Raw genomic sequence first — 12,541 nt, 5'->3', positions numbered from 1 at the left:
ATTGTCTTCACTCGAAGGCATAGGTTTTTGGTTTAGGCATCACTTCAGTCATTCTGACTGGTTCTCCTGGACCCCACTTAACAGTACGGTGTTTCCTATGACTCAACACAAAAGAAAAAGAACTACGAAAGATCTAAGTCTTCGAGCTCCATAGGCTTCATAACGTGTCTTCTTTTGTCATAGTCTTCAATGTGAATATCTTCATATACCACCTTTGGCTTCAATGTCTTCATACATTTTTAGGGGTCATCTCTGGTAGTAAAACCGAATCAATGAGGGACTTCTACCTGTGTTACCCTGCAATTCTCACAAACACATTAGTCCCTCAACTAGGTTTGTCGTCAATACTCCAAAACCAACTAGGGGTGGCACTAGATGCACTTACAATCTCCCCCTTTTTGGTGATTGATGACAAACTAGTTGAAGTTTTCAACGGGGAATATAGTCTGTGAAATTGTAAAGGGTAAGGAATTGTCTTCATAAGTTTCAAGGGCTCCCCCTGAAGATGTGCATATAAGTTAATTTGCTTTTGGAATGCAAATGCACATGGCAGGTTGTACTTGTGGAGATCCAATTCAGCTTATGATGACAATCCACTATGCATGTGAAAGTATATGAAGATAATGACATGCATAATGGAAAATGGACGTCTGCAGAATGAGATACGTGCGGAATTTATCGTCGCACATGTGGAATTTATCTTCGCAAACAGGGTGGCAAACAAGTAACACTAAAACTCGATATAGCAAAACATAACGCACCCGCCCATATGGACCCGTTTGAAGACTATCAACCCATATGCTTCTCCCCCTTTTGTCAGCAAGGACCAAAAAGGTTTGAAGACATAGAGTGTCTACTCGTTCCCAGGAGCAGCAGGGTCATTGGAGGTGTTTGGCGGTGCAGAGGAGCTTGGAGGTGCTGAAGCAGGTGGCGGTGATGTAGCATCGTCTTCTTCATCAATGATTCTGGCAGTGACTGTGGCAGCAGATGAAGAAAACTCAGAGTCTTCAAGTGATGGTGTGTTGCGCATCACAGCCCTTCTAGGAGGTGTGGTGTCAAACTTGAATCGCTCAGTGAAGCCATCCTCTTCAAGTTCAGCTTCAGTACACATCATTGATAGCCCTCTCCATGTACGACGACAGGTTTCATGAGTGACGAAAGCATTCTTGGTGGCAAGATTTCGAAGACGATTAACATCCACCAAGAGGCTTTTCATCTGACGCTTTAGCCAGTCGTGATGCCTATCTTGTTTTTGATGAAGGGCCACAAGAAGCTCTCGGTCATTGAGAACACGAGCGCGCTTCTTGGGTCTTGAAGCAGTTGCACTATCAGTGGCTTCAGTTGAAGCAGGGTGTGGCGCACGTGTAGTGCCAGCCAAAGGATACACCCTGGAGATGGCTTCAACACCTTCATCGTTTTGAGTGAAGCTCTGGTGTTCTGCATTCTGAAGACTCAAAGGTTGCTTGGCAGGCTCAGGATATATAGCTTCAACAGAGGTATCCATATCTGGCAAGAAGATCCGATGGTTGCGGGCTGAGGGCTGATATGAGATTGCAGAGTGAAGCTTGATCAATCTCATTACCCAAGGAGCATAGAACTTTAAACCAAACAGATCTGAGCCTGATGCAGTGAGTTGGTGTATGAAGAAATCCTGTGCGTTGAAGCATTTGCCATGAAGGATACAGAATATCAGAGTCTTCATTGCACCCTCAATCTTGGCATTTGGAGAGTGCCCTTTAATAGGCCAGAGAGTCCGCCGGATAATGTGATAGATTGTTCTGGGCAGGTACTCAAAGTCTTCAACGAAGAACTCTATTGGATAAGGAGCATCGAGAGGCAGTGGCTTCATCATGGAGAGCATCTGACTCATATTTGGTTCATGCCTCTGGAATATGCTCTCAAGGGCTTCAGTGTGTAGTGGACAACCTTCCTCGAAGAGTTCGCCAGGAGTGGGCAGGCCGGTGAGCTCAATGATATCGAATGCATTGGCTTCGTGATGGACATTGCCGGTCATCCACTCCAGGGCCCAAGTCTTCGGATCTCTGTTGTATCCCTTGATGTGTAGGGTGGCATAGAATTGCAACAGAAGCTCTTCATTCCAGTGCTCTTCATCAGTTATGAACTGCAGCAGACCCACTTGCTTGAAGCAATCCAGCGCTTCCTCCAAACAGGGCAGACCAGCAATAGCTTCAACATCAAGGCGCTTGTGCGGGAAGATGCGACCTTGGTTGTATAGAATGCATGAATAGTAGCTGCACTGAGGATAGCTCCAGAACCTATCTGATGAAATCCTTTCCCTTGAATAGGGGTTCTTGGAGCTGTTGAAGAACGCATTGTCTGCCTTGAAGCTATTGATGTCGAAGGAGCCAGGTGCTGATGCAGGACCTGGGAACCTTGGCAGCCTTGGGACTGGCTTCTGGACATGAGGCCTGTGCTCAACATGGTAATCAAATTGAGGACCAGCAGCAGACTCAGGAACAGAAGTGTCTGGATCAGTAGCTTCGCTATCTGCTGAAGCTTTTGGTGGGGAGGGCTCCACATTGGCTTCAGTGTTGGTTGTGGTAGCCTCAATATTTTCAGCCTCCGCTTGACTAGCTGGAGGGTCAGTCACAAGCATGTTATCCTGGAGAACTGCTTCTTGGTGGAGCATTAGAGTGGGCTCTTGTGGTGCTTCTTCTTCGGCTGATGCAGCCGGAATGTCTTCAGCATAGACTTGAGGCCTTGGACCTTTGCGAAGCCTGTGGAATGCAGACGACGCCTGTGGTGTTGGAGTGGGCTGGGTCTCATTGTCTTCTTCCTCTTGAGGGCGATCCGCCCATGACGCATCTTGTGCAATTGGCGTCAAAGGACAACCAATGCTGATGAGTTCGCTTTGTTCATACTGAGGAAGGGCTGCATCATCTTGTACATTGTCCTGATAACCAATGTCTTCAACAGCAATGGGGTCGGCTGTTGGTATGTCTTCAGCTTCAGGAGCCTCTGTGGAAGCAGGCTCATGAACTGTCAGTTGTCGTTCTGCGTTGGGGCGAACCATAGAAATAGGTTCAACTATCAAGGGCTCTGTGGGAGCAGCCCGAGATTTCTTGATCTTTCGCTTCTTCTTGCTGGGGGCAGTAGGAGAGGCTTCAGAGCTTTTCCTTTTCCTGGCTTCAGCCTCAGCAGTTCTTGTCTTCTTAAGCTCAGAAGCTGTTGACCGGCTCTTTGGCTTCGAGCCAGTCGTTGCAGTTGGGAAGACAATTGGAACTGCTTCTTGCCTTGATGCCTCTGGTTCAGCCATAGCAGGCTTCTTCTTCTTCTTCGCGGCCATCTTGGGGTCGATGCCAGGACGCCCAAGTGCCTTGCGCTTCTCGGCCTCATTGTAGGCTTGCACACATCGTTCTGCCAGAGACTTCATCCGCTCACGTGAACCTTGAGCTTCTGCATGCTTCTTCAGAAAATTTTCTTTTAGCTCATGCAACATGGTCTTGAAGCTCTTCACTTCTTGCACGCTGAGCTTGGCCATATTCTTCTTGAACTGAGCCTTTTCATGATCAATTTTCTGCTTCAGTTCAACAATGCGCTGGGCAATGGCAAGTTCTGAAGCAATTGCGCCTTGGAAGGCGACGCTGAGGCCAACAGGCAGCTGCAGATCTTCGAAGCTTATGTTCGGTGTGGCAAACCATTCGTCGATGAAGTTGTGGATGATGGCGACATCAAAGAGAGGCAAATTGTTGAAGATCTCAACTTCTTCTTTGCTCTTGATGAGATGCTCTAGAGCGTCATCTCCAAGATCTTCATCACTCGACAGATCAATGGCTTCGCTGCGCAGAATTGCAGCAGCTGTGAGCTCTTTGCCGGTGTGTGGCTGAGGCACCTTGGCCTTCTGGGGCTTGGAGACGCGGGATACGTCTTCAGACTGCACACTGTCTTCAGGAGGTGCAGTTGCCAATGGCTTCGCCCTTGAGATTTTTGATGAAGGGGCTGGCTTTGAAGCTTTTGGCTTCTTCGACTGCTTCGGCTTCGGTACAGCAGGAGCTTCATCAGACTCAGAGTCAGCTGGAGGGTCATTCACGGCAGTCCCTTGGACTAAGATGCGGGTGATGAGGCCCTCAAGATTGGCATACGGACCGATGATATTGGGTTCTGCGTAGCGTGTGCCATCTGCCCTTGGAGCTGAGGGACCAGGGTTGAAGTCTAACCCAAATTTCTTCTTGTTCTGCTTCGCTGATTGTTGGGCAAACTGGAAGTTGCGCTTGAATAGATTGTCGTCACGACACCAGAGGAGTGACGACGGATGCGCATCATCAGGCTGTGGTCCTCGGACCATGCATGGGTAGAAGCCTTGAGCAATGGCTTCATCTCTGGTCCTGGGTATGAGATTCTTGTAAAGAACGTCCCCCCATGGTCTCTTGATGGCACTTTTCTCAGCATACTCCTGGGTGACGAAGCGGTATTTGAACCATTGTTCTGCCCAATAGCGTCGAATCCATTGGATTCGGGTCTTGCGCTGCCCATAATTCTCTTCTGGATCTGTTTTATACATTTCTGCCAGGTCTTCAGGCAGATCTTTGGAAGTTCCTTCACGTCGCTGTCTGCCCCCTTTCCTTGTAGCTGCTTCTGAAGCCATAAACTTTAACTTGAAAGGCTTCAAAACTTTCAAAGGCTCCAAAGGCTTTCTTTTGCTGGACCAACAGGAACTGGCTTCAGGAGAATTTATGTGTTGCTGTAGGAATTCACACTTGGAACTGCTAGACGGAAGTGGGAGATGATGCCGAGAAGTTCAGTCCTCCGTGCCCTAACTTGGCGACAGAAGACACCTACGTCGAGGCAGAGAGGACGATGTCCGCGATCGGCGTGAAGACGTCGTCGGAGAAGTTGCGGCAGTGAAGCGCTTCGTCGCCGGCGTCGTCGAGGGCTAGCGGTGGCGCTAGGGTTCGTGCGAGGGTGGAAGAAGGAGATAATGACCGCGGTAAGTGTGAATTTATAGGCACAAGGGCGGCACTGTGCTATTACACAGGTGCCCCTGGCGATTCGCATCTGAGGAACGCGTGGCCAATTTGCGGAAGTTTGGGGTTTGTTCCACGTCCCACGCACGCCTGGATTGTCGGGCGGTCGTTCCTGCTTCTCCGGATTTTATGTGGAGGAATGGGCATTTAAAGCGGATTTTATGGTTGTCTCTATATCTTCAGCTGACAAGGACGCAGTGAAGACATTCGACAGTTTCAATAGAATGCATATGACTTGGAGAGATAGACTTTGAGATAGAAAGCATAGAGAGATTAGGGTCCGATCACATTCACTTAGTTCAAAAGATTCAACTAAGAAGACATAGCTATAAGTGAATGTTGTAGAGGACAGAACACTAGCATATATATCTGTAGTCAACATAGTGAAGATAATCATGAAAATGTGTTGAGTTCGAAGCCAAATCAACTGTTAAGACATTGCAAGGTAACGCCATGAGTGAAACACTTCAAAATAGAATGTTTGGTGGTGGCGTTACCCACTGTATAGGAAGTATTAGACCCAGACACGACGCACAATTATCGTGGCGCTCCGAAGTCAAATTCCACATTAATGTATTCACACTTAGAATGTATATGTTCATTGATTTGAAGATATACTTCACTTCGTGTGTTGCACATCTAAGTCCTCAATATGCATAAGGGTTAGGATGTGTGCCTGATCACAGGACATTTGAGGATTCCAGGATATTTAGCTCACACCGTAACTTGCAAAACCTCTTCTCATCCAAGGGCTTGGTGAAGATATCTGCCAATTGCTCTTCAGTGTTGACGTGTATGATATCAATGTCTTCCTTCACAACATGATCTCTGAGAAAGTGATGACGAATTTCAATGTGCTTTGTCTTCGAGTGCTGAACTGGGTTGTTTGCAATCTTGATGGCGCTTTCGTTGTCGCAGTAAAGTGGCACTTGCTTCAGATGAATACCATAGTCCTTGAGTGTTTGCTTCATCCACAGAAGCTGAGCGCAGCAAGATCCAGCAGCAATGTATTCAGATTCAGCAGTGGAGAGAGATACACAGTTCTGCTTCTTTGAAGACCAACATACAAGTGATCGTCCCAGAAAGTGACATGTGCCTGATGTAGACTTGCGATCAACTTTGTCATCAGCATAATCAGCATCCGAAAATCCAACCAAATCAAACTCTGAGCCCTTTGGATACCATAATCCTAGAGTTGGGGTGTGAGCCAAATATCGAAGAATTCGCTTCACAGCTAAGTGATGCGACTCCTTTGGTGCAGCTTGAAATCGAGCACACATGTAAACACTAAGCATAATATCTGGCCTAGATGCACATAAATAAAGCAAAGAACCAATCATGGAGCGGTATACCTTTTGATCGAACTCTTTACCATTGTCGTCAGGACCTAGATGATGTTTGGCTGGCATTGGTGTTGTGAAGCCTTTGCAGTCTTGCATACCGAACTTCTTCAGGAAATCTTTGAGATACTTCTCTTGAGATATGAAGATGCCATTGCGTTGTTGTCGTATTTGAAGACCAAGGAAGAACTTCAGCTCCCCCATCATGGACATCTGATATTGCTCTTGCATCATATATCCAAACTCTTCACTGTACTTCTGATTGGTGCAGCCGAAGATAATGTCATCCACATATATTTGGCACACAAACAGTTCACCATCATATGTCTTCGTGAAAAGAGTGGGATCCAGGGAACCAGGTATGAAGCCTTTGCTCTTCAGGAAGTATTTGAGTGTGTCATACCAGGCCCTAGGGGCTTGTTTGAGGCCATACAGTGCCTTGTTGAGCTTGTATGCCATGTCAGGATGTTTTGGATTTTCAAAGCCAGGCGGTTGTGCAACATACACTTCTTCTTCAATCTTGCCATTGAGAAAGGCACTTTTCACATCCATTTGATATAGAAGTATGTTATGATGATTTGCATAAGCCAGCAGAATGCGTATGGCTTCAAGCCTAGCCACGGGAGCAAATGTTTCATCGAAGTTAATGCCTTCCACTTGAGTATATCCTTGAGCAACGAGACGAGCTTTGTTTCTGACAACTTGACCATGCTCATCTTGTTTGTTGCGGTATATCCATTTGGTGCCTATTATGTTGTGCTTCCGTGGATCAGGACGCTTAACTAGTTCCCATACATTATTCAGCTCAAACTGTTGAAGCTCTTCTTGCATAGCTTGAATCCATTCAGGTTCCATGAAGGCTTCTTTAACTTTCTTGGGTTCTGATATTGAGACGAATGCGAAGTGCCCACAGAAATTTGCTAGCTGAGTTGCCCTTGAACGAGTGAGTGGACCAGGTGCATTGATGCTGTCAATTATTCTGTCAATCTGCACTTCATTGGCAACACGAGGATGTACAGGGCGAAGACTTTTCTCTTGCTGATCTGTGTTGTTGTTGGGAGGAATGTCTTCAAGCTGAGCATTGTCTTCATGTTGATCAGGTGCTGAGATGATAAGTTCTTCTTCATGATGAGCTTCAGAAGGTATAATCTCTCCAGTTCCCATTAGCTTGATTGATTCACTAGCTGGAATCTCATCTAGCACATTTGGCAGTTGCTCTCTTTGTGAACCATTTGTCTCATCGAACCGCACATCCACTGTTTCAACCACTTTGTAATGAAAGAGATTGAAGACTCTGTAGGAGTGCGAATCCTTTCCATATCCAAGCATAAATCCCTCATGTGCTTTTGGTGCAAACTTTGAGGTGTGGTGTGGGTCCTTGATCCAGCACCTTGCGCCAAATACTCTGAAGTAACTGACATTTGGCTTCTTGCCAGTTAGGAGTTCATAAGATGTCTTGTTCAGAAGCTTGTGAAGATAAACACGATTGACTGTATGGCATGCAGTGTCAATGGCTTCAGTCCAGAATTTTCTTGGAGTCTTGTATTCATCTAGCATTGTTCTGGCCATCTCAATGAGTGTTCTGTTCTTGCGTTCGACGACGCCATTCTGCTATGGCGTGTACGGAGCTGAGAATTCATGTGTGATGCCCAAGGTATCAAGATATGTATCAAGGCCAGTGTTCTTGAATTCAGTGCCATTGTCACTTCTGATGTGTTTTATCTTGGCGCCAAAATTGTTCATAGCACGATTGGCGAAGTGTCTGAAGACATCCTGCACTTCAGTCTTGTAAAGGATTATGTGCACCCAAGTATATCTAGAGTAATCATCAACAATGACGAAGCCATAGAGGCAGGCAGTAGTAGTAAAAGTTGAGTAGTGAGTGGGGCCGAAAAGATCCATGTGGAGCAGTTCGAAGGGTTGAGTAGTAGTCATGATTGTCTTCGAAGGATGTTTTGCCCTTGTCATCTTCCCTGCTTCACAGGCACCGCATAAATGATCTTTCTTGAACTTGACGCCCTCGATGCCTATGACATGCTTCTTCTTCGCAAGGGTGTGGAGGTTCCTCATGCCAGCATGCCCAAGCCTCCGATGCCAAAGCCAGCATTCTAAAGCTTTTGCAAGAATACATACTGCAAGTTGTGGCCCTGCTGAGAAATCTACCACGTACAGATCATCTTTTCGATACCCTTCAAACACTAGAGACTTGTCAGATTCCATTAGTACTAGACAACGATATTTTCCAAACATTACGATCATGTTCAAATCGCAAAGCATTGAGACAGACATTAAGTTGAAGCCAAGGGATTCAACAAGCATGACTTTATCCATGTGTTGATCCTTTGAGATTGCAACTCTACCTAGACCCAATACCTTACTTTTACCAGTGTCAGCAAATGTGATGTGGCTCTTGTCGGATGGACGTAAGGTTGAGTCCATAAGAAGGCTTCTTTTGCCAGTCATGTGATTTGTACACCCACTGTCAATAATCCATTCTGAAGACTTTGAAGACGCTGGTGTCGTACCCTACAGTGCAGTTAGGGGGATAGGCTTCATGAAGAGAATTGTGAAGCAAAAACATTTGACGAACCAGTGGGTTATGAAAACTTAGATCCAGATTAGGACTAATAGGGAGAGTAGCATGCGATTCAGGAATGAAGTACATAATGATGCCATTCGGGCATTTTATCTTGCGCCCTACAAGATTTTTAAGGTCCCCAGCAATAGCGTCAGAAGATTTCGGTTTTCTGCTGGAGACCTTTCCCTGCAAAAGAGAGTTAAGCCTTCTTAACCACCCACATCTTCAAGGGTGGCTTAGAAGCAATAAGTCTAAGTGCAGCATCTGAGAATTTTGGCTTTGAAGCCTTAGCAAACAGTCTTGCAGGTGGACAATAGTACTCATAAGAATAAGCAGAATAATTTTTGGTCATATGAACATGACGGTTTGATGAACCGCTCTCATATTCATATGCCCGAGTATGGTTCCCCTGCAAAACATTTGCGTTAGTGCGACTCAGGTGAGTCCTTTGTCTGTATGAAGCCTTTGGACCGTATGATGCCTTTGGTCTAAGATTTGTCTTCTTCATGTGAGGTGTCATGAAGACATTCACAGGAAGAATTTCCAGACACGTTTTCGGAACCCAGATCTTCTTCATAGGCGGTCCATTCCTGCAGTTAGTACCAATGTACCTGGCAAACACTTCACCATTCTGATTCTTAAACAGTTTATAGTTTGCATCAAAGGATTCATCAATAATAATGGGGTTAGCACAAGTGAAGCCAGATAAATTGGATGGATCTGCTGAAGGTTCCTTTGCAGCAACCCATGTGGTTTTGGGGTACTGCTCAGGTTTCCAGTAAGAGCCATCTGCATTTATTTTCCTTACGAACCCAACACCCTCTTTCCTAGGGTTTCGGTTCAGAATCTACTTCTTGAGGACATCACATAATGTCTGATGTCCTTTAAGACTTTTGTACATCCCTGTTTCAAGCAATGTCTTCAACCTAGCATTCTCATCAGCAATAGCAGTGGTATCCTCAGCAGAGGGGTTAGTTACCACATCAACAGTTGAAGATATTGCAACAGCAGTAGCAGTGGAACATTCAGCAACAGAAGTAGCATTATCACGCTCAATGCATTTAAGACATGGTGGTTCAAATCCTTCCTGGGCGGAACTGATCTGTTCGGCGCGAAGTGACTCGTTTTCCTTTTGAAGATCTTCATGAGCCACTCTCAATTTCTCAAGTTCTTGCTTCCTTTGAACATAATCATAGGAAAGCTTTTCATGAGTTGTTGAGAGAGTATCAAGACAATCTTCAAGTTCCTGATACTTAACGTGAAGATTTTTTATGTCTTCAATTAAGGATTCAGATCGAGTCATTTCAGCACCCAACAGATCATCGCTTCTGTCTAACAGTTTTTGAATATGTTCCATAGCTTTCTCTTGTTCAGTTGCAATTTTAGCAAGTGTTTTGTAGCTGGGTTTTGAATCACAGTCAGAGTCATCGTCACTAGATGTTTGATAGCGAGTAGTGCGTGTGTTTACCTTGGCACCGCGTGCCATGAAGCAGTATGTAGGAGTGGAGTCGTTCTTGTCATTTGCATCAGTGTCGGTGATGAAGTCATTGTCTTCAGTGTTGAAGATGGACTTGGCGACGTATGCTGTAGCCAGACTCGCAATGCCAGAATCAGACTCCTCCTCAGACTCCACCTCTGCCTCCTCGGAAGCGGACTCCTCCTCTGAATCCATTTCCTTGCCAACAAACGCATGTGCCTTGCCAGATGAGCTCTTCTTGTGTGATGAAGACTTTGAGGAAGACTTGGAAGAAGACTTTGAGTATTTCTTCTTCTTTTTGTCGTCAGAATCATATTCCTTGCTCTTCTTCTTCCTTCTGTTCTCATTGTCCCACTGTGGACACTCAGAGATGAAGTGTCCAGTTTTCTTGCACTTGTGACATGTTTTCTTCTTGTAGTCATGAGCAGAAGCTTCATCATTCCTTGAGCTTGATCGTGAAGATTTTCTGAAGCCTTTCTTCTTGGTGAATTTTTGGAACTTCTTCACTAGCATTGCAAGTTCCCTTCCAATGTCTTCAGGATCATCAAAACTGCTGTCAGATTCTTCTTCAGATGAGGAAACAGCTTTTGCCTTCAAGGCACGAGTTCGCCCATAGTTTGGACCGTAGATATCTCTTTTCTCAGAAAGCTGAAACTCATGTGTGTTGAGCCTCTCAAGTATGTCAGACGGATCGAGTGTCTTGAAATCAAGACGTTCTTGAATCATCAGGGCTAGGATGTCAAACGAACTATCAAGTGATCTCAGCAGCGTCTTGACGATTTCATGTTTGGTGATCTCAGTGGCGCCGAGGGCTTGAAGCTCATTTGTGATGTCAGTGAGCCGGTCAAATGTGTGCTAGACATTCTCATTGTCATTTCGCTTGAAGCGGTTGAAGAGGTTGCGAAGAACACTGATTCTCTGATCTCTCTGGGTTGAGATGCCTTCATTGACCTTGGAGAGCCAGTCCCAGACCAGCTTGGATGTCTTCAAGGCACTCACACGGCCATACTGTCCTTTTGTCAGATGACCACAGATGATATTTTTGGCAGTAGAGTCCAGTTGAGTGAACTTCTTGACATCAGCAGCAGTGACACCTTCTCCAGCCTTGGGAACGCCGTTCTCGACGACATACCATAGGTCGACGTCAATGGCTTCAAGATGCATGCGCATCTTATTCTTCCAGTAGGGATATTCAGTTCCATCGAAGACGGGGCACGCAGCGGAGACTTTGATTATCCCTGCAGTCGACATAGCTGAATTTCCAGGTGGTTAAACCAAATCACACAGAACAAGGGAGCACCTTGCTCTGATACCAATTGAAAGTGCGTTATATCGACTAAGGGGGGGTGAGTAGGCGATATTTATGAAAGTCTTCAAAACGTGGGAGTTATGAAGACAAACAGTGAAGATTTTGCCTATTACTATGCAGCGGAAGTTAGATTACACTAGGCAAGCCATGGTCAAGTATTCAATAGAGTGAAAGCACAAAGACAAACAGCTGCAGTGTAATAAGGATCAGGTAGGAAGAAGTTATGAAGCCAAACAGATCATACATTCACGTTGTGAAGACAAAATATAGAGCAAGCATGCAATGGCTTCACAATGAGTAACAGTAAGAAAAAGGAAGTGAAGATGAAACCGGTGACTCGTTGAAGATAATGATGTGTTGGACCAGTTCCAGTTGCTGTGACAACTGTACGTCTGGTTGGAGCGGCTAGGTATTTAAACCTTAGGACACACAGTCCCGGACACCCAGTCCTGAACACGCAGCTCAGGCCACCAAGTCCTCACCGTATTCTCCTTGAGCTAAGGTCACATAGTCCTCGCCCAATCACTCTGGTAAGTCTTCAAGGTAGACTCCCAAACCTTCATAGACTTCGTTCACTGGCAATCCACAATGTCTCTTGGATGCTCTGAACGCGACACCTAACCGTCTGGAGGATTCACAGTCCTCAAGTGTAATAAGTCTTCAGATCACACAGACAAGAAGACTTAAGTGATGCCCAATGTTCTCTGGCTCTGGGTGGTTAGGGCTTTTTCTCCTCGCTAGGAATTTTCTCTCTCAAAGGCTTCGAGGTGGGTTGCTCTCAAACGACAAAAGCCGTGCACTGAAATCTGAGCAACCAACCGTTTATGGTTGTAGGGGTGGGCTATTTATAGC

Source organism: Triticum urartu, chromosome 7 (assembly GCF_003073215.2).
Source record: "Triticum urartu cultivar G1812 chromosome 7, Tu2.1, whole genome shotgun sequence".
In the NCBI taxonomy this organism is placed as follows: Eukaryota; Viridiplantae; Streptophyta; class Magnoliopsida; order Poales; family Poaceae; genus Triticum; species Triticum urartu.
This window is presented reverse-complemented; position numbering follows the sequence as displayed.